Source organism: Xylocopa sonorina, chromosome 6 (genome assembly GCF_050948175.1).
Source record: "Xylocopa sonorina isolate GNS202 chromosome 6, iyXylSono1_principal, whole genome shotgun sequence".
Lineage (NCBI taxonomy): Eukaryota > Metazoa > Arthropoda > Insecta > Hymenoptera > Apidae > Xylocopa > Xylocopa sonorina.
This window is the reverse complement of record NC_135198.1, coordinates 12,848,512-12,871,554: the sequence shown is the minus strand read 5'-3', so window position 1 is coordinate 12,871,554 and position 23,043 is coordinate 12,848,512. Positions and strand designations below refer to the sequence as shown.

The window sequence follows — 23,043 nt, the reverse complement described above, 5'->3', positions numbered from 1 at the left end:
ACCGGCCGCGTTCGATCGCGACACCCTTGCGCCTCTGACCTGTTTGCGAATGCACCCTTGACGGGTGACAGGTTCGAGGGGTGGCGCGCAGATTTAACGCGAGTATAGATGGAACGGTGGCGCGGCGTCATTCCCAGGAGCGTTAGCGTTAAGCTGAGAGCGGTGGAGGGTGTGGTATGCTCTGTCCTAAGGGAGAGAGAAGATCTTAGACAGGCGAGGCGAACGAAATTCCGGATTATGCGGAGTTTCCGTCTCTCGGTTCGCGCTGTCCGCGTACCTCGCCTCGACTTGGCCACCGTCGCGACGATACCACCGTGCGTTTAGCATTAAAATTCATGGAATAATAATGGGACGCTCGATCGTAAATACCGACCAAGAATCTTTCTTATCCGTTTGGCTACGCGGAAGGGGAGGGTTCCTTCCGTCTTGGTCGTCCGCGGCCGCCATGTGCTTTTGGATTCGAATCGACGTCCCGTGTTGATTCGATCTGGGTCCAGTTTGTCGTTAACGCGCAACCGTCGCGAAGTTGGCGAGGAACAGGTGGTGCAGTGCGTCGAGATAGAGAAAGAGAGAGAGAGAGAGAGAGAGAGCGATTATTCCGCTGGTCTTGATTTAAGCGTCCAGGGGATGACGCGAGGAGAATGTAACGACAATTTGAATTTAAATCCCGAATTAAGAAGACGATGAAGCGCGCGCCCCTGCAACGGGCTGCAGAATATTTACTGAAATTCTAATGCGAAATTTGCGTCGCCGTGCTCCCCGGTGCCGGCAAGAAAAATATTTAAATTCCGAGAAAGCAAGCCGGAGTTTGTTCCGCGCGTTAAAGTTACTTGAAAATATCAAGCCCAACGAGCCGGAGGAACGGGGCGCGACATTAACGCATTACTCGTCAGCCCCTCTTCTACCCGTGAAACTACTACCATGGGGGATGTAGCAGGCGCGAGGATTCGTTCGCTGTCAGCCCCTCGGGCGCGGTTGTTAAAAAGAACGCGTCTCCCGCGTAGAAATTACCTAACCCAACTTTCGCGAACGCGTGCCTACCGAATCACCGCGATCTCGCGACCCTCGCGCTCGCGTGATTGCTACCACCCCGCCGGAAGCGCGAACGCTGCTCTCTCGATGGCACCGTGGTAGCGAAAAAAAAAAACGCGATACGATTCCACGGGAATCGAGCAATATTTTGAACGCCGCTGCTGGTCCGAGATGGAGAGCGGAAGTTTCGAAGTGGAGCCAGGATTGAAGTGGAGCTGCGCGTATGCAGAGAGAGTTGAGAGAGAGAGAGAGAGAGAGAGAGGGAGAAAGAGCCGGACGATGGCTGGTGCACACATCCTGCGAGTGGCAGGACGCGTCCGTGCCGCGAATGGGAAAACGCGGCGGGGACAGGTGGAAAGAACGCGGAACGGAAAGACGAGCACCAGAGTTGGGGGGGGGGGTGGAATGGCCCGGCCCGGGAGAGCGTTGTATTGGATATATTGGATTGAGTATTCCATATTTTCCGCGCTCGACCAACCGGAAGATAGAGCTCGTCCGACCGGAAGATTCGACAAAGGCGGCTTATTGGCCAACGTTGTTACGCTTTCAGATCTTTCCCTGCGACACGGGACCCACCCCGTCTCCCATCCGCCGTGGATTATTACGATTTACCTTTGAATGCCTCGTTCCGCGTCTATCCTCCGCGAACGAGAACACTTATCAACCGCCATTGTATCGACGAAAGAAGTTCGCGGTCCGTTCGAATGTATATTTCCCGTTCCAACCGCTCAGCGTCAATTTCAAAACGCGGATCGCACACAATTTTTCCCCGCACTACGATCCGATTGTCACGGATTTCCGTGGATCGCGATAACGTCGAACATCGTCCGGCGAATTTTCACGCGGCAGTCGAAACGGGGCGAGGGTGTATCGCGTCGAGGGTCGAACGAGCGGTCGGGGCGGGCGATGGCCGGAGCTCGTTCCGTTCGATTGAAATCGAGTTAGTCAATAAGCAAGGAACAGATAGCAGCGAATTATAGCTGCTCCGGCGGTGAGCTACGATTTCGCGGTGAACGTTTGAGGTTAATTGTTCGCTTTCGAGCCGGGCTACCGTACAAATTGCGTTTGTAATGTTTCGACGGTCTGGCATCGCGATGCCACGGGGATGGAAACGTTCGATACGTCAATCGGTAGGACGGGAGAGACGTTCCATCAGGCTCGCGCGGCGAGTAATCTATTCGCGAAAGCTTTTAAACCGGAACGGACCCGGCAGGAAAGGGTTTCAACCCCCGCCAGTTGGGGCTGGCGTAATTCGGACGTGTACGAAACCCACGATCATCGACACTTCCGTCCCCGGGGGAGGGGGATGGACGCGCGTTGCGCCCCGAGAGCGGTGCCCAATCTCTGTTCGTCGATATTCATTAGCAAGTTTGATTTAATTACCAGAGCCAAAGCTAACGCGCTCGGCGGACCCTTTAATCGCGGCGGCCATTTACAAATCATTAATTCCCGTGATCCGCCGGACAACAACGGCCAGCGGCCCGTTCTTCCGCGTTGCTCGTCCTCTAACGAACCGCGCCGTTATCGCGCTTAATAATTTTGCGCCTTTTTGTTCCCGGCCAACCCCCAACCCCTACGCCACGCGGAGATAACGCGGTGGGGTAACCGCGCTAACGCGTTTACTTTTTCACCGCGTTCTTTCCACTCGCCTCGCCTCTTGACCGCTCGGTTTTTTCATCCTTTTGCGCGCGAGGATCCGCAACGAACGATTAAAAGAACGACAGCGGTCGAGAGGGTCGCTCGATCGAGGGGTACGCGGTCTCTCGGTTAACCATCTTCTCAGGATCAACGCGAAATCGTGTCAGCTTCTTTCGACGCCTTTCCACTCGGCATTGTGATTAGCTAATGCTTCCAGGACGAAAACCGAAACTTGGTCTGCGTTCTCTCCCCAGTTAACCTGTCGCGAATATTCTCCGGTTTGCTCGCTGCACGGACGAATTCCGCGGCTCTGCGATCTGTATTCGCAAGAAACAACGAAAGGCGGCGCGAACAATATCCTGAGAGCTTAAGAGCGACGTTAATAATGAAATACGACGGCGAATACATTCGAAGGAGTGGCTAGAGGTGGTAAGTAACCAACGCTATCGTCTCCGTTGTCCCGCTGCGCCAACGTGGTGAGTAAAAAAAAAAAACAGGAGGGCAAGCCAGCGTCCATCGCGTAGCAAGGGGTGCGCAGGGTTGGTGGTGGTTCCACAGTGGAGCAATATATTTCAATCTCGGCGTTAAGTACTCCATTCTGACCCATCCCTGGCTCGGCAACCACGAGCCCGTTCGAATTGTGGAGGCTCACGTCATGTCTGAGCAACTCTTCCCGCAGCCAGACCAACCCCGTCCCCCCTTCTACCCCGGTCTATCATCGATTTTCATCGAATCCACGTCGACAGAGACGTCCGAGCCTATCCGCGTCTCCTTTCAGCCGTGCAATTGGCTCGGCGCCTGAACGATAGATTAAAATTGCCCTCCCTCCCCGCTTCGTTCGCGATTTCTTCCCCACCTCGCCATATATTTTTTTTCTTCCCCTCGACGGAGGCGGATTGCGCCTTGTAAACGGCCGCTCTCGAATTATCCGCTGGCCGTTCCCTCGAACAGAAGACGACGTCCAAGTTTCGTCCGGGAAGATTGTTTGCCGGAAAGCGACAACGAGCTGCGACGATCCAGTCGCCCTCTTCGTCCCGTCTGGAATACCGATCGAGGCGGCTACTACGGGGAAAATCGTTTCCCGCGTAGAAAAGAAAGGTGAAAGGGAGGAAACGGCTGAGACCCCGTTCGCGGCTACGAGCTGGGGAAGATTTGTATAACGAGTGGATCTATCTCTCTGTTCCCGAGGAAAGCCAAGCACCGAACGAGATCCGATTAACGAGGCTCGAGCCTCTTCCTTGAGGTCCCTTAATTATTTCTCGCAATCGGATCGCCGGCGAAGAGCCGCCTTGTCCCCGTTCCCGTTGCTCTCCTCGCGTACACCCAGGAATATTTTTCCCTCGAATCTTTCGTCCCGCTCCCGGGGAGGCGCGTGAAAACTCCGTCGAGATGATCGAAACCCGGTGAGATCCGAATTAAGGCCTCGCGAGCCGCGCGAGTGGTAGCGAGTAGCACGGCGGCGTGCGAGCGGGAGTGAGCGTAGAAACAGAAGCGGGAGACGGGCGGAGGCCTCTGCCAAGTATCACTTGACCGCGCCATAAATCTCTCGATACCGGCCCTCAAAGACGAAGAAATTAAAGCCGGAGGAAGGTGGTGCGATGCTGCCTAGCTTCCTCCTTCGCGTGGCGAGCTCCGCGGCTCGGCTAACAAATAAACAGCGGCGCCTTCGCGTTCCAGCCTGTTACTGGATTCGTGGAATCCGCTCGAAATGATTTAAGGACCCTCGGCATCGCTCGCGGTTTAACGCGCCAGCCGCGCTCTAGTCGGACGCGGACCGACTGCGTTCTATCGTTTATACTTGCCACGTATGTAGGACAACTCTATCGACGTAACGATACACGAGAACCGATAGATTAACACCGGCGAAAAATAAAGAGACCGCCCGTTCCCTCGGTTTGGTTGTTCAAGCGCCGCGGGTAGCGCCAGCCGATACCACGAGGCTCCGCGTCGTGGCCCCGCGTTCCGTGTCGGACGTCTTGAAAGGTCGGATCAGATGCACGCAACGGTTCAACCAACCCCTCGTTCGTGGGGCTGGCGAGTCACGCGCGGAACAAGATGCTCCTGCGGGCTCTGACGGGGCTCTCCAACCCCCTCGCGCGATTTTTCCCGATGCGGCCGATCCAGGCTGGTCGATTTGTATGTTCTTCCAGTAATTCCATTAGGCTTATTAAGCCGTGGCACCGGCGGGGAGCGGTCGCGCGGGGTACGACAGCCCTGGCGAGCTTCAAAACTCGAATTAGGATCATGCGAGCGTGCAATTTCGTCGGATAGCAACACGCGATGGTTCGTCAGTTTCGGATTGAATCTAATTAATCGGGTTACCGGTCGACCATCCGACGAGCCTGGACTTCGTTATACGCCCGGGTGTACCGCCGACATCAGACGTAATCCGCTGTTGGCCTGATGAGCGGAAGAGAGAGAGAGAGAGAGAGAGAGAGAGATGGGGGATGAAAAGGGTCGGGGAGATCCGGTTGCAACTTTTTGACGTATTTATTTCGCTTCAACTTCCCGTTCTGCCACGATCCCCGCTTTCCATGGCCTGGCTCTCTCGCCCGGCGGCAGACGCGACGTTATCGCGGCAATTATTGCGAAAAAAAGTGCCCGCCGTTGTAAATAATTTGCTCGCCGCGGCGTACGCGCGTATTTCATCGCGCGGTGAACTTTTCCTGCGCGGCGCTTCCCGTGCGCGAGCCACGGGTCATTTTGTTTCCGCGGCGAGCAACCCTGCTACGCGATAAATCACATCCCACCCGCTCCGCTCGAGAGTCCTACGACCGATTAATCGACGCGTGCATACGCGAATCGCTTCGACGAACGAGCGGACGGGGGTGGCTGAGGGGGTGGAAGCATCTTCTGGCACGAACCGCGCAACGACTCTCTCCGTCCGTGTCCCTTCGAACAGGCCGACACGCGTTCCGCGAATAATTCATCCCCGCGAATCGATCGTCGCGAACTCGTTAATTGCCATTCACGACCCGTTCGCCCGTTCGACGTTCAACAGGCGTCGTTTCGTTAACGTATTCCCGTTCGACCGTCAATCACCAGTCATATTGTGTATCGCGAAAATAATTTCGCCCGCGAGAGCAAACGCGAGCCAATTCTAATTACCGTTGGCAGTGATTGTCCGTCGAGGATAGCCACGGGGATGGCGGCAGTCGAACGAAAAGCGATAGATAGAACTGCTACGCTCGCCTCTTCCTGCGACTATTTAGGATCGCTTGATAACCACCGGTAATGCAGTTTCCTCCGAGTCATTTGCATGTCGCATCAAACCATCGTGGTCCACGGAAATGGCCCCCATCGTCGAAAATTATTGCCGCGCGACGGGACACGGAAAAAACGAGCTGGTCTCGTAGCGAGATCAGCGAGGCGACGGTCGATCGATCGGATCGTCGTTTCGCAGACGGCTCGCGATGGCCAAGAGGAGGAATGGAACCGTATGGACGCGAGGGGGTGGCTGCAAGCCGCGAGTGCGGTTCGAAAATTCGCCGCGGACCGCGATCGTAAATTGGAACCTAACGATACGCGCTGGCTGGTTATTTAAATGTACGTAAATCGAGGTCCAAAACGCGATCCAAGGGAGGAGTCGAGAAAATTAAGGAGAACCGTCCGGCCATTGTGATTCCTCGGACCCGTGCACGTCACAGGTCGCGATACAGTTGATAGTTGGAATAATGTGATAACGAGGGTCGTTACAGCGGCGCTCGGTTTACAGAGAAGCCAGCGCAGCGTCGCTCAAAGGGTTAACCGTAGCCTCGTTAGAGGAAAATTTCGCGACGAGCACCGTGACGAATAGTTGGTAGCGATCGGTGCCCGAAGTGGGTCGTAATTAATTCGAGGAACAGACACCGTGTCCGTGGAAGAGGGTGAAAATCGCCGGGTACGAGTGTCGAGGGAGTTGTAACGACTTTTTGGTGGCCGTGGTGGCTGCTGTCCGAAACCCATTAAAATCCCAAGCGGGGGTGAACTCTTCCAACTTTTCGAATAACGCCGCTGCGTGGTACGCGTGTTCCCGGTAATTCAGCGCGCCTTTACTCGGGTTTATTACGATCGTGGCAATTATCGAAAAGTTTTCGCGGCCCCTTAAACGCCGCCAACTGTCTTCCCGCGTCCGCTCGAACCGCGGCTGTAAAACGGAAGTTCGCCACGCCGCCAGCGTGGGCCCGCGAGGCGGAGGATCGCGTGGCCTTCGCGCTCCTCCTGTGGAACGTTTCGCAATTAACGAGGATGGCCGTTCTCCTTCGATACGATTAAACAACGGCTCGTTAATCCCCCCCGTAATCCGAGGGTAACGAGACGCGGACGCGATTCCCGTCGGCTTTTTGCACCTCGTCCGCCTAACAGGGTTGAAATTCAATCACGAGTCAAGTCCAAAACTCTCCCCCTTTGGGGGATCCTCGTGCAATGGGTTGGCTGTTGCCGCGGCTACGCCCGTAACGGCCCTCGGATCGTTTCCGCGGCGCGAACCGAGCCGGTCCACTGTGTGTATTTAACGCGGTAATACGTTACCCTCCAGCCACGACGTGGCAAGTTTCCATTTTCCGCGGTGTTTTCACAGAAAACCATCGGGAAGAGGCGCGTGGCCGCGCCAAAGTTTCGCGCTGGTGGCCGCTCGAATCGGTACCGCCCTGTGTTCTTTTCATCTCGCCCGGTGTAACGCTCCGCGTCAGCCTCGATCGAGGGGCGACGCTCGATTTCGAAACGCGGAACGGAAACGCCGGTTCTCGAGGGCGATTCGGGGCTCGCGTCGTCTCGCTCGCGAGTTTGTTAACGAACGTAAAACAAATACGACGAATCGTACAATGCGGAGCGCGCGACGAGGGGGGAGTCGCGAAACGGAGGAAAGCGGGGAACAGCGACGAAGGAGAGGGATGGAAATATATGAAAGCGGATAATAAAATCCCGCGATATTCCGTTTCGTCTCTGTTCGGCCCGGCATTCTGCGTCGTGGAAAAATAATTACGCGATATTAATAAATTAATTGCGACATTTAAATACGAGGCGAACAATGACGGAGATGTGCACGCTCGGATTTATCGAGAAAAAACGGCTGCTGGCTCCCCGTTGTTTCGAGGCTTCTGGAAAGGTTCCCCCGCCCCGCGTCGCTGGCAATATTTACCACCATTAAATCGCGGCTTTCCCAAACGCGCGCGCGTGTACACACAGGCTGGTCGCGAGGCGAAGTATCGAGCTCGGTTGGATCTCGGTCGGTGGAGCGATATCGAACAACAAGCTCGAAATAGGATTCCATCGCGGCTGATCCGCGGCCATTTAAGACGCGGCGACGACGCGTCGATTTCCACGGCGGTCCCACGTTTCAGGCAATCAGGGGCGGCGCTGATTTTCCCTGGGACCACGCAACGGCTGGATTATGGAACGGTCGCGCTGCCGTTCGTTGGCGATGAAGCGAGATTTATTGTGATTGTTACACGCCGCTGTCAAAAGCTATTTTCGCTCGGTCTGCTCGCCGCGCGCCATAAGTCACGCCGCGCTTCGCTTCTCTCTCTCTCTCCCTTTCTCGTTCTCGCCGTGAAAATATCGGCCCGTAGAAATATCCCCGCGTAAACTCTAAATCTTCTCGCGTAAACGTCCCTCCTCCCGGACAAATTTCGCTTCGATTCTCCGTAGGAGAACGAGGTACGATTTGCTCGCGCGTAAAAAGCAGGGACGAGTCCCTCTACCGGGTGCTCGGACGAAATCGAGGAGGAGCCGGGTAAAATGTGTGCCTAAAATCGTGCTCGTTACCGGGGAACAGAGAGGCGAGCGGATCGAGTCGAGAGGAGAACGACGTACCAAGGGTTCCGGTTAGCGGGAGAACGGATAGAGAAACAACTCGGAAAGCTCTGCTCCCGTGGGCTGCAATCGTGATACGCGGACCGTTAAGCGGCAGAAAAACCGCGCCGGCAAATCTCTACGCCGCCGAACAGAGATTTTCCCCGGCCACGCGGCTAAAGATTGGCCAATTTCCGACTCATCCTGGCCGGGCCAGGAAATTTCGCTCGGTATCCTCCACGATCGAACGCCCAGCGCGCTCGTTTCTTTTTTTTTTCTTTTTTATTCAAAAGAAACTATTCGCGCGCGATTACTCTCGACGAGAAAAAAAAAAAAAAAACGTCCGTCCAACGGTCTCGATCGCGGCGAAATATCGATACGAGTTTCCAGCGAGAGATGGATTCGAGGGAACTGCGAAACCGCGAACGGTTCGCGTCTCCGATCCGTAGCCGCGTGTCTTCGACTTCGGCTAAAAATACCCTGGCGGCGCGAGTTTAATCGAACCGGGAAATTTCGAGCGCAGCGAGGGTCAAAGGGTCTTCGACGCGGATTAGTCGTCGGCTTTCAGAAGAATCGTACGACGCGTGGCATTTTTTACGAGGGTCCACGTCGCGACGCGTCGTTGCGCGAGGTATTCGTTGCACGGCGATCTGACCCAAATCTGGAAACGCGAGAGACGAGAGAGAGAGAGAGGCCGCTGATCGCGTCCCAGATGTTGGGCTCATCTACGAAGCACGAGCGAAACGGTGGCTGCCAGTCAGAGAAGCCATCGGGACGGCGCCCTCCGCGATGGGCTGCGAACCGTCTCGTCGAAGGGTGGCGGTGGTAGCGCGCCTACCTACGCACACGGAAGATCGATAACGAGTCCCAGAATGCGGGTGACATCCTTCTGCCCCGTCTGCCGCGCTGATAGGACATTATTCAAAATACAATTTCGAGCGGTCCTTTATCCCCGCCGCCCGGGGGTTTCAAACTTTCCACGGCGAATCTAATGCACCTTCCCCTCGTGAATTTTAATTAACGTTCCCTCGGAGTTCACCCGCGATATCGTTTGCTCCGACTCGCGAGCAAGATTTCGCCGTTTACTTCTTCGCCAGAGGCCGTCCAACTTCCGGCGCCGCGCGGCCCAAAGTCCGAATCCACTTGTCGAGGAACTGGCCTGGTATCCCAGTTTTCGACGGCTCCGCTGAGAGAGGATCAACGCGCGGCTGCCGCGTTCGCGCGACGCTTCGAACGTGCGATTAAAACCGTCTAGCTTTTTCGTGACCGCCGTTCGTTAACGATCGAATAATCGAGCGGACGGGCCACAGGCTCTCGATTTCGACGGACGACGTTCAGCTCCCGGATTATATATGATCCGATTACGATGACGCATTATTTACCGGACGTCGCGTATTAATTGCTAGATCGGCCTTTACGTATGTTTTGTCCGCCGATCAATTATATTTTCGGGCCGCGCCGGGGCCGTGGCTCGCTCGAAACGGAATAAATCAACCCGAATCACGATAAGCAGCCCGCAACCCCTGCCCTGGCCCTGCCGCTCGACGACCACCGTGTCGAGGGTAAAAAGTTCCAGTCAGTCATAAATCAATCCCGGCGCGATTTAGTTTCTTGGAACGGCGCCAGAGCCGAGCCGACCGACGGAATCCTGGAGCCAACGATTTCTTCGTCCTTCTTCCCGCGGCGGAGACCCGAATATCCCCCCCTCCCCCGTTTTATCCGTCATTTCGCCGCGGCGCGTACAGAGACGCGGAACGGGACCCGATGGGAGAGCGTATTATCGGCCCGCGGAGCTGGATTCCCCGGGACCAGCCGCCATAGTCGTCGCGCTACTTACGCGGAAGTTCGCATCGCCGGGCGAAGATGTAAATCGCGTCTCGCGGTGATATGAATTTCAGATCGACGTTAATAAGAAACCCGTCGGACGGATATTTCCAGAGGAGAAACGTTCAGCCGCCGCACCCTCGCGCCCCCTCGTTCTTCCCTGAAATTATTGCGCGAACTTTGCCTGCCGCCGTGAAATAAAGTTCCATTCGGATCCTCGAGTTCGTTCCCCTCTCGCGGGACGTCCATGGCGTTCGACATCGTTCAGGGGAACGAGCGACTTTTGTCGCGTAATAAAATTCGCCCCGGCTGGTCGGCCAGCTCGAGCCTGGAAACGGAACCAGAGGGGGTGGGTGGTACCAACGTCCGGCTGGCGAAACGAGAACAACCTCGCGAAGTTACCGCGGCAATTAACCGGTTACATTCGCTCACCGCTCGAAACGCGATATTCGGATATGTTAAATCTCGCTCCGCGTGCACGGCGTAAACTTCAGCCGAGTACGTCGTTAAAACAACCCCCTCGATGATGTTATTTTCGCGTGGCGGTTCCCGCCCGTTTCCGGTCCGACTGTGGTCGACGCTTCGTCGTACCTCGCCGCGATGTTAACCCTATCGCGTCTCTTTTCCTTTGGACGACCAATAAACCTTTGGATGAATTGAAACGGGGGCGATTCTGAAGTTCACTCTTGCAGGGGGTGTGGCGATGCGTCGTTGGAGACTCGACGCCATCGCGATCGTCGCTTCTAAAAATGCTGGATCGCGTCGTCGAGCGTAACGATCGTCGATGATGTCTGTGGTGACGTTTCAGAACGCGACGTATGACCAGAGGAATTAATGGAGTAATGCTCGCGGGAAAACGTGCGTCGCGATAATAGGAATGACGATTGACCTACTTGCCGCGATAGTCTCGTTCCAGGCTGGCGTGGTTAATATCGACGATAAATAATCATTACGTCGTGCGGTGCGTACGCGTTTCAGACTGACCTCGACTGCGGCACCGTCCTCGTTCGGTCGCGATCGGAAATGGCTCGTCGAGGGGTCACGATTCGCGGCGGCCTCTGGTTTCGGCCCGTTTCGGGCCCGGGGATCGCGTGACTGTCGCGGCAGGTGCGCCGCTTGGGGCTTGAGGATATTTTAATTAAAAGGCAACCGTTGAAAACTAAGTAACTCCGCGCCTGCAATCGGGTGCCACCGATTAAACGAGAATTTGCCAGCTGCCCCGAGCTGTCTCGCCAACAATCGCGTCGGCTCGTTTCAAGGAACGGAAAAACGGGGTGCAAAGTTTACGAGCGACGCGTCGAGATAGCGATTGGTACACGACTGAGTGGAACGCGTGCAGGATAATTCGACGGCCGGTTAACAGCGATCGTTCACGTGGACGACGGTCAATACCATCGCGAGGCGAACGAGTAAACGATATAAAGGACGTGCGCGTGTTTTACGCGGTTTTTTCGCTCGTCCGTCGTCCTCGCGCGACAGACGCGACTTCCGCGCGATTACTCAGCCGTCAATCCCGCGCTAATTCGACGGTTTAACTCGACTCGCGTGAATTCAGCAGGGATTTCATGGTGGCTCCTCGAAGCGAGGCGATTTAGCCGAGAAATCTTTGCGAAAAGCTTGCGCGCCTGCAAAATGCAACCCAGTTATCGAGCGTGCATCGTCACTTTAATCGTCATCGGATCGACGTAACGCTCCTGCGTCTTCTCGCTGTTCGAAGGATCGTTCGCGAGTCTCTTTCCCGCGCGACGAGCAGCCGACAGTGGCTGAGAGAGGAATCGTCGCGCGAGCAGCACAGAAGCTGCTCCGCAGCACGCGGTGGCCGAGCGTTGCGGGAACAAGCTGTGCAGAACGATCGACGACACTTGCCGGATGTAACGCCGGAGGCACGCGGAACGACCCTGAGATCATCGCGGCTGAGCAACGAGGTTGGAATCGAACGCACCCACGCGTGGGTGCCACCCACGATCGACGCGGATGCGTTCGCCAACTCCCATCTGCGATCCACTTTCCTCGCGTTGCGACAAAATCCACGTTACCCAGCGCTTCTTGGACCTCGTTAATCGATCGAGGAATCGGTAGCTGGTTGGTCCCACGCGAAAGAGAGCAAGGTGATACAAGGGAAACGTAATGTTCCTCGAAAACTGGCGAGAACGTGGACGACCGCGTGGAAGCCGGAATCAGGATGGCGGAGAAAGGCGGCGGAGGGCAGGGAGGAGCACATCGTGTCCGACGTGGCACGACGATCGCAATAATGCCAGGACACGCTCGATCGAGCCTCTCTCGCATCGGGTGGGGTCCATCGCGCTTTATGGAGCCAGGTTGGTGCTCGTGTACGTGCGTAACACAGGCTCGTAGAGAGGCGAGAGAGCGGGTATTTACTAAATTACGTCCGGTGCGTAAGACGCGGCGCATCGGCTGTCACCCCCCGCCCCGCGCGGCGTCGAAAATTCCTCGGCGTTCCGCTCGAACGGCTCGATAGTCCCGCGATTTCGCGATCTACCGACTTCCGTGTGCCTCCTCTCCGTCCCGTTCTCCCTTCTTCTCTTGGTCGCGCTCTGAATATCGCCCGTCGATGGCCACGGCGGACGCCAGGGTGCTGGTGCTCCTCCATCGACGAGACCGCTCGCCAGAGCAGCCTCGCGCGCGTAACAGTACGCGCGACGCGCAGCCAATTTCGGTAATTGACGTCGCCACGGTTCGCGGCGCCGCGCCGCTATTCGAACCGATATCTATCGCTGTGGATACCACTCGAACCGGCCGATATCTCATCGAGTTTACGACAAGTTTACGACACGCGATAAACTCGTAAAGCCGCGCGGATCCCGCGGTCGCGAGGAGGTTTCGAGCGGCGACGCGTGCCGGGAATACTATCGCTTGGACAGCGTTATAATGTACAGGCGGTAAGCGGATTTAAATCTATGAAACACCTGCTGGTCGTTACGGAGTCGCGCTTGCGACTTGGCGCTCTTTAAGCTATTATCCCGCGCGAACCGCGTCGTCCCATCGGGTAATGGAAAACCGAGGAGTCGTTTCCTCGTCGACGTTGGAAAATCATCGAGAGCAACGGTACGAGGGGGTGGCGGTTGGGGGCATCGATTTTTCACTGGCCAGCCCCGTCGTGATCAGCGCGTCCAATTAAAAAGGCTCATTACCGAGCGCGAGAAAAGCCAGCCCGGGGGGCTGACGGACGGGAGGGATCGCGAATCGTTACCAGCGGCCCGGGAGCGTATTCAAAAAGTTCGTCATACTCCGATTGCATAATTAAATTATGCATTTGACGCGGAGTCATCAGGAGCATTCACTCGCGCGCTCGACGGCCGAATGAAATGGCGACGCGAGCGCCATTTTATCGCGTCGACGGCGAATACATTACGCGCGGGACGTTTGCTGATTGAAACGCGGAACAATTCGCCGGCCGAACACCGCGCGTCGTCGATATTTTCCGCCAGCACCCCCGTTCTACGCGGAATTAACGTTCGCGCGCGCTCGAGCGTCTACGAAATCCCGAGATTGCGGTACGCGCGACCACCCCTTCTGTGGAAGAGGTCCGTCCGCGACTCCCCTCTCGAAATTGCATCGATCCTGCGTTCGTGTGTCACTCGTCCAATTAGTCGCAGCCATTAACGAGGCGAGATCGTCGTCATCGCTGGCCGTCCACTTTACATTATTAGCGCGTCTATCTTTGGAGTAGAAACAGAAGTTTCGATCGACGACCAGAGCGACTACCCTGCGCTCTCAGCTTCGTTGGCAACGAGATTTGTATCCGTTCGAACAGCGAGCGAGCGAGGGTTGCGAGGAGATCCATCCGCAGCGAACGAAGGAAGATATCGCTGAGAAGCTCCGTGGCGTTTAGGCTATCGCGGTTGGCGCTGGCGGTGTACTTGGACCGCGAAAGTGCGCCCTGTGTAACGACGGGAGCCATTATTTATCCATTCCCGGGTCACGGGTGTTCCCTCGGGGATAGCCGATATTCGTGGCTTAATCGTGGCGGTGGCATACTGCCTGCGGCGTATATCCATCCTGGCTGGTTCGAAAGAATCGAGGTTCCAGCGCGTGGGAGAGAACAAAGCCAGCGTGGAAAAGGACAACAAAAGGGGTCTGGATAGACGCGAGATAAAGAGAGAGAGAGAGAGAAAGAGAGAAAGCGGTAGGTTTTCGAGCAAACGGTTCACGCTGGTTCATTCTGGAATCGATGGTAAAATAGAAACGCTATCGGGAGATTGAGATCCTTTCACGAACCTCTCGCTGGTACTCCCCCGCGTTTTTTAAGCAGTCCTCTTTCTAGTAGCAGAGCGTCGATCTATCCGTTGGCGAGGTTCGTCGAATCGATACGGGTGATTCGCGAAACGGGAGTCAAGTGCACGCACTGGTAGTGACGAGGCGGGAGAAGAATGCGCGAGGCGCCGCCGCGGTAGGGAAAGAGCGCTCGATCGAACCGCCGCGCGTCACCCACTGAATCAGCCTCGCCGTCGATCCACCTGACGGACAATGGAGATTGTTGCGTAAACAATAAAAGCTGATAGCGCGCGCGTAATCCGACACCGGATGGGAAGCGTATCGGAGCCGCAACAGCGCGGCGGGTCTCGTGGAAATAAAGTAGAAGGAACCGCGACGACGTGGGTGACGGTGGAGCCCAGCGTTGGTATCCGTCCCGATATCCGTTCGAGAGCCACCGCGTCCGCGATGTTGCAACCAGCGCCGCGTGTCCTTCTACAGCCAGTCTCGTCGAATCCCGTTCTCGGATCTAGTCGAGTCACCGCGCGACACGGTCTTCCGCGAAACTCCAGTCCGCGCCAATTTGGTAGCGGACGCGGAAGGCGACCATCGGACCCGCTGATGACGCGCAGGACCTTGATACGCCAGCTGGTTCGTCGCGAGTTCGTTACGCAGCCTCGTGGAAATCGCGCGCGTCTCTACAAATTCGGTGGTCCAGACGAGAGGCAAAGGAGAGAGACCGCGAGCCACGGTGGCGCCTGGTTCACGCGCGGATGTCCAGTCCGCCCACGCGGCTGACTCGCGGCCCTGAGAAGGAGAACCGCTACGCAACAACGAGAAACCGTGGTACCGCCTCGGAATGCCGGCGATTGTACGATGAGAGAATTATCTGGGACCGATATCTTATCGGGACAGGTAACCGGAAGGTGGAGCTCGTGGTTGTCGGCGATCTTATCGGGCAATTTGCACTTTGCCGGGCGCCCACGCTCCCCACGGGTGTCACGGGATTCCTAGCGTAGGGTGGCAGGGTGGTATCCCTGCCCTGGTCTCTGCCTGGCTATCGACTGTCCGGTTACGAGCGGACGGGACCAACGGTTCGTAAGCGTCGCGTACCCCCCACGAAAATCCGCGGCCTCGCTCGTTTTATCGTCTCGATCTAGAATTCGTCAGGAAAAGATAAAACGTTCGGGCCCGTTGGTTCGTTCGCACGCTCGAGCTGAACAGGGATGAGGGTTTATCTCTCGCATCGGGGCTATTATATTATTCGTCATACGTATTTTTCCCGTTCGCTTATCCGCCGGGTGCAACAAACCGTGAAACAACGAGCGGAGTCACCGAACGTTACATTAAAACACGGCCGCACCGGATCGCGAAACTCGCATGACCGCGCTCGTTTATTTATTATCCCCGGGTTATTATCATTACGGCGATTATCGACGAGCCGAACGGGGCTCGGTCGCGATTAACCGATCGTGCGGGAAGGCTGCGCGGGGAAATGGACAGCCGCCGGAGAGAGAAATAAAAGGGCGAGCGGATGAAATTTAATATAAAGTTATTGAAGAACAACGTAACGAGGCTGGCGTTGTCATTTGTAGCCAGAGGCTGGCCGCGCGATCGCCCGCAGCCGGCGATTATTTTAATCGATACAAGCCGCTCGTCTAATGGCCGCGGCGCGATTAGGCGAAACGGATCGCCGTTGTCCGGACCGGTCGAGATTAGTCGCTGCTCGTCCGCATACTCCGCGAGCTTCGAATCGGAATGGTATATAGCGGTAATTTGCGCGCCAGGCGAAACCAAGATCGCGGTAATCTACAGTTTGCCTAACGCGATACGGATCCGCCGTGGCTCCCTCGAGTCCCGAGGGCCGAGGGACTAATTGTGAGAGGAAAATTACGAACGGAGGGCGGAGGATCGTGGCGCGGCGCCAGTCGCGATTCTATCTCGATGAATCGACAAGTGGACACGGAAGAACGGGGAGGCGGCCGCCTTAAACTCGCCACCGCGAAACAAATTGGAGCGCTCGCTTATTGGATCGCTCGACGCTCGATCGCTCCGATCGAACGTCTCAGCTCGCGGCTTGTAACAACCGCGAAACCCACTCGGATACGCTCGAGGGTGGAAATGGCGCGCGATAATCGAGACGAGGCAATCCGTAACGCGGCGAGGATCCAACCGCGGAATCGTCGGATGAAGAGAAACAAAAGTTCGCTCGGCGCACAGCCTAAAAGAAGGAGGTAAAAGGGACGTGAACGAAATGCAAACGATCCTCGGTCCTGCCAGTGGGACCGTTTTATTCCTGCGCGATGGTGCGCCACCGGGTCGCTGCCAAACTACCGATCACCCTTCGATCTCTCGCGAGCAAAGTCGAGCAAAGTCGCGAGATCCGGAGAACGCTGCTCGCATCCCCTCCCGGTAACTTCGGAGGGAGAGCTCGAAGGGCAGCAACGGGACGCTCAAAGAGCATCTACACGGTCGCTCGAGGGCAAGCGAAAAGCGGGATACGACGACGATGATTCGATCGCGAAACGTTCGACGGAAGAATACGGCGTTCAACGAAGAAAATATGGTACAGCGATGGTAAAGTGTAAGAGAGAGAGAGAGAGAGAGACAGAGCGAGGAAGGGTGAGAGGAGAGGATCGAGGAGGCCTTGGCGAATACGGGCCCGGCTCAAGTAGAATGACAATTATTTCTAGCCACTGGGTAGATGGCGCTTGGCGGCTCTCCTTTGCCCCGTACTCATATGCATGCCCGTCATGCTTAAGTAAACCGAGTTTATTCTAAGACCCCGGGTACAGTGCCCTAGAATACTCGTTTCGATGGTCAGGTTAGCCGGCGGGTGAGCAGCGCCGCTGGAATCTCAATCTCGACAAAGCGAGACGGGACCGTTCAATTACGTAGGGGCGTCGTTGTCATCGGCGCGTCGCGATCAATTTCTCCTCTATCAGCGCCGCCCGGGACGCGATACGATCGGTAGCCCGCGAACCGGCCGTTCGCCGATCGACGCGAGGCAAAGAGGTGGGGAGGAGGGGATGGAGGGCGACCGAAATAAATCGAAATAAAAGGATCCCGACCGTCTCTTTAAACCTGAAAGAGCTATTTTAAACGGTGGCCCCCTTTAAAACAACACTTTGCGGAGAGTCGTATCTAAACGACGCCGCCGCCGCCGCTTCACAATGTTCCAAAGCGGCTGGAACTTATCTTATCTCGGCATATTCGTGTGTACGCCGAAGGGAGAGTTCCGTCTAGCAAATAAATAAATGAATAAATAAACAACGCGCCGAGTCACCGTTGCGCCATCGCTACCAGAAACACGGGATACTTTCTAGCGCGGACTGGCGATGAAAAAGAGAAAAAAAAAAAGAAAAAAAAGAAAAGGACACAACCGACTGAAGCGAAACGTCCCGAACAATTTTTCCTCTCCTTCCCCGGCCGTTTAAACATTCAGTTCCGAGGCGCGCTGCCGCTCGTTGCCGCTCGATATTTTTCGAAACTCGTCCGTTATTAAACGTCGAAAATTGTTGGTGGAAAATAAAAACCGGGGAATATATTTTTACATTGCGTCCAACGCGTTCGCCTCGCGTTCGAACGAAGAGGAGAAGCGGACGGTCGGTCCTAGAGGCGAAGCAGCCGTGAAAATCTGTGACTCCCACGCGTGATCGCGCGGACGTTCGCTCCTACGGGAGATCGGGCCTCGGACGGCCTAGAATGCTCGTTTCGATGGTCGAGTCACCCAGTGGACGGTGGATACGTATCGCGATCGAAGGCGACAAGTGCGGCGGCACGTTGCCGTCGCCTGGAATCCCGGGGAGTGGGAAATAGGAATCGGCGCGATTTCGCGTCCTCGACTTTATCGCGACACGGCGCGGTTACGTCAGTGGAACCGGAATCGCGACAGCGGCTGCGGCTACGGCGCGGCGATTACGCTCGCAACGGGACCGAATGGGAGTAATCGCGGAGTTTACGAATTCTAGTCGCGATCGGGACGATAAAAACTAGCGTCGTTGCGAACGGGCGCGCGTAAAAAGTTAATTTTCCAAGGTAATAATTAATATCGCGGAGTACGGTCGCGCTCGGGCGTTCTCTCTCTCATGAAACTGCATTCCTGGCATAACCTTTTATCAGCCGTGGGGACTCGACGGGTCTGGGCCGGACGGCTCGCTCTCTTTGCGCTCTCTCGCCGTTGCCCTGCACCTTTTACTTTGGATATCTCGCATTCTACGTGTATATTATCTTACTCACTTTCGTGTAACCCAATAAGGCGCCTATACCTATACCGCGGACCCCGGCAGCGCCTAGCGCCAGCTAATAATACTGAATGCCGCGGTTTCACGAAAGTCTCTCCCTTTCTCTCCCGTTGTCTCCTTGTCCCGATCCCTCTCTCTCTCTCTCTCCCTCTCTCGCACACACACACGCACACATATACGCGTGTGTACACGGTGCGCGTGGTGTGCGAACATGCGCGCACCGGTCTCTCTCTTTGTCCGTGCACGTATGTAACTACGAGTGCGGTCTGATACGCGTGTTGTACGCGAGTGCGCGCCGTGGCGTTTGTTATTTATCGTTTAATGAAATTCCCTTTCGTAAATCGTTTCTGTCTGCCCCGCTTCTCCCGAGTCCGCACTCTTTTCACGGTGCTCCCGATATTGGGTCGCGAACCAAGTTCCACGACCGTGGGAAATTTCGTACCCGGCGAATATGGAGTAGCGCGAACGCCGCGAAACGCGAAAGAGGGTAATCGTCTCGATGATGTTTTCGTACCCACCAGCCGAGAGAAATTGCTGCTCTCGCCGAATACTCTCGCACCCCTCCAACGGGGACGCGCCGCTGCGTTCCGTCGTTTCGCACCCTTCGCCACCTCGCGGTTACGCAACGCGGAGGGCGTCGCGTCCGCGTCACGCTCGTCGTCGCTCGAAGGAAACGTGTCATCGCGTTGTATCACGGATATTTCTGTACCCCGCGTTTCCACGATTTAACTTATGCGAATCGCCGCTTCGTTCAAGCGAAATAATCCCCGATGAAACGCGAGGCGCGAGCGATCGCAATTAGCAGGCCGATAAACAATATTGTTATTCCAGGCAAATAAGCGATATATTTCCGAAGGTGGGGCGGGGGAGTGGGATACGTAACTAGGGGGAATCCGGGCCCCAATGCCAGCCGGATACAGACACCGCGGTCAATAACGAACGAAAACTGAAATTTCCTGGAAAACAATCAACCCCTGGGCGTTCCCTGTCCGGTCGCGCGGACGGGTAGAGAGGTAGTCGAAAACGCGAAGCGAGGAGCTGTCGGGGAATGAAATATAAGCGAATAATTGTGCGTCGGTAACGAGCCGCGATAGAAACGCGATTACCGTTCGACGGGCGTTGTTGCGCGTGAGAGAACCGCCGCCGCGCGCTCGCGACGGCTGGAAAAACCTGGGAATCGGCGCGTTGCGGTTTTATTCAACGGAATCCGATCGACGAATTCCCCGACCGGGATTCCAGAGGGCCCGTTCACCCGGGTACCGAACCAGACGGCGTTTCCGCGGCGAAACGCGGAGATGCAGGGACGCGGACGACGATGCGAGCGCGGTAACGTCGACGGGGATCTCTCATTCCGGGCACACGCGGTCGAAATTTGAATAGCCACGTAAAGCGGATTCACCGTGGGCCCCGCGGAGCCTCCTCGTCCTCGGTGACTAAGCCACACGCGAAAAGAATACCGAGGGAGAGGAGCGAGAGGAGAGACACCACCGAGGCGGGGACCACGAATCGTCCCCAGAGGCGGAGCGTCGCGTCTCTATTCCTTTCTTTTATTCTCTACCTCTCTCTCTCTCTCGTTTCTTCTTTTTTTCTTTTTTCGTTTTCTCCTTTTTCTCCTCTCTCTCTCTCTCTCTCTATCTCGACAAATACCTTTCCGTCGAGCTCGTTCACGAAACAGGCATTAATATTCATCGGGATTACAAAAAACAATGCCGCCCACCGACACCCCTGACCGCGTTCAGCGCCCGCGGACGGTCGAAACGCGGATTACGTCGGATTACAAGTATATAATTGAATCTGTACGCGAAACGGGCCTTTCCTCTCCAAGTCCACCCACGTACAGGCGCGACCTCCGCGCGGCGGACGAATTCGTGGAACCGACGGTGAAACACGGGCATGGCCGCCTTTAATGACGGCCCCGTGGATCGGCGCCGAATGGACGCACCACCGGGATGATTCACCCGAGCGAATCCGTTGCCCTGTGCGACGTCCCTCCGCCACCGCAGCCGCCGCCGCCGCCTCTTCCTCCGGAATTTCCCAGGAGAAAATAATCGATCGAATTCCGTCGTTCGGACACGGGAGAACGCCGGGAACTTTCGCGCTCGTCGGACTTTCACGCGCGGGAAACGGGGGAGCAGTCGCGCGCGGTTCGACGGCTCTTGCCGTTCCGGCAAAGACGCAAGGTCGTCGATCGATATTTATCGATTACCGGGTAGAGGTGTCGCGATGCAGAGAGACGCGACCACACCTGCGTTCACACCTGCGACACGCTGTGGATTTTTTAACGCGATCGATCGCACGAATCGTTGGTTACCCTCGAGACGAAGAGGCGGCTCGATCCGATCGCGAGGACTACTCGCGGAGTTCGCGCGTACGCGAGCCGTTCGATCGCGACGCTGGGGACGCGTCGCCGCGGCACGTCGGATGCTGCGCGTCCGCGTAATTACCGGCCACGCCGGAGTAAAACTAATTCCAACCGGGGAGTTATATTTAGCGGAAGGGGTTAAAACGATTCATCGAGCGCGCGGAGGCTCGTACCCGTGAAAGCGCGCACTTCGTCAAAGAGCCCAAGTATTTGCGGAGCTAGACGCCTTACAGCCATTCAAGGTAAGTAACCGGAGCTCGTATTGAGTATCGTGAGTACCGCCGGGGGCGGTGAGTTAATCAGCTTTTCGCCGGGAGAACGAGCGCGGCCCGCCGCGCCGTTTACCGGGTGGGTCTCTCTCGCGAAACCGTTTCCCTCGGCGAACGACCGATCCAGCGTCGATTTTCGTTCGCGTCGATCGATCCACGGTCGACGAGGTGGCCAAGGGATTATCCAGACGCAGCGAGGTTAGACGCTAATGTCCCGTGACGATGGTCCCGTCGAATCGAGCAGGCGAGAGAGTCCATCGAGAGTCGAAGGTTGGCCGTCGAAGACCTTTAGCAGAGCGAGTCGCCTTGGCAGGCACGTTCGGAACGCGGTTCGATCGGCCTTGCGACAGATAACGAACGGAACAACGTCCCTATCGCCGGACCACGGCCGCGGAGGACGTCGCGGTGCGCGCCATTCCCGTCCGAGTCGCGCGGCGCATTCCCAGCGGAGGACGCCGTGCATTCATCGCTCGCGCTGGCACGCCTCATTACCGGTGAATCGATAGTTTCCTGCTGACAAATCCGCGCAACGCTCGCGACGAGATATCGTCCCCCACTGTCCAGCCTCGCTACGACAACTTCCCACGGATACCGCACGATTCCTGTCACGAGCGAAATCAACGCGGCACGCGAAAGTCTGTCCTGCTTTCCTCCGTTCGCTGTTCGTACGAACGCGAATTGGGATGGGTTGGTTTGATCGGAAACAGACGCGTTAATTTCGCGGAAGAACATTCTAACGATCAGCGTCGATCGATGACGAAACACGCTTGTCAGCTTACGCGAGGCGTATACAAATCTGAACGTGGAATATGGAAAATGCTTTAAGCGCGTACCCTCTCGAGCGGCCCTTGAATTCGCTTTGAAGTTTCTCGCGTGACCGTACGACGGCCCCATTCGGTCTTTAATCGTGGCGGGAGATTAATCGCGCTTTGAACCGGGTTCGTTTATCCCCCCTCCTCATTTTCCATCGCGCGTTCCGTCATCGTTTCGATCCCAGCTGCACGGAACGGGACGACGATCGCGAATTGGGGACGCTGGCGAGCGGTGGCGCGAGAAACTTGGATCTTACTGGCAACCGGTGGAAAACCGATTCCCTCGGATGCCTGGGCTTTGCGGCGCGATCTCTATTTATCGACGGATTCGCCGATACGTGGGAAAACGGATGGAACTGGTAAGAGGCGATCGAATGTATCCGCTTCCCTCCGCGAGAACGGTCCGTCGTCGTTGGTCGTTTTATCGACTAGCGTCGGTCTCGAGAGGTAGACCACGGTGGGCCACGAGCAAGACTATCCGGTGAGATGCGAGCGCAGCCAGAGAGAGAGACTGATAATTAAAAGTTTTAATTATGCAACGGCGATGCACGGAACGGGGAACCTTTGCGCGAGCCAAGAGCGTCCACTTGGGGTGCTTGGTAGGTTCAGGGATGGTCGTTCTCCGTGTAATCGCGTCGAGGGTGGAACGGGGGGCGACTAATTTTTATTAGCTACCCTCTCGACCCGGAAAAACAGTGACCTTTCTTCCTCGTTTACTGGCATTGTTTCTTTTCTTCTAGGAGGAACTTCTTAAACGCGCGTTCCATCGTCAAAGAGAGAGAGAGTGAGAGAGAGGAGGCTGGCATCGTCGATGCGATTTAATCGTCCCGTTGGCGAACAATGTACCACGGTGCGACGTACACGTCAGTCACCGC

General features: G+C 56.3%; 1 protein-coding gene across 1 annotated transcript in view; it reads right to left on the bottom strand.

Annotated features, from left to right (window-relative positions):
- The window catches only part of Vn (membrane-bound neuregulin protein vein), a 153,350-nt gene that overhangs the window by 112,950 nt on the left and 17,357 nt on the right, over positions 1 to 23,043 (bottom strand). The window lies entirely within an intron of this gene.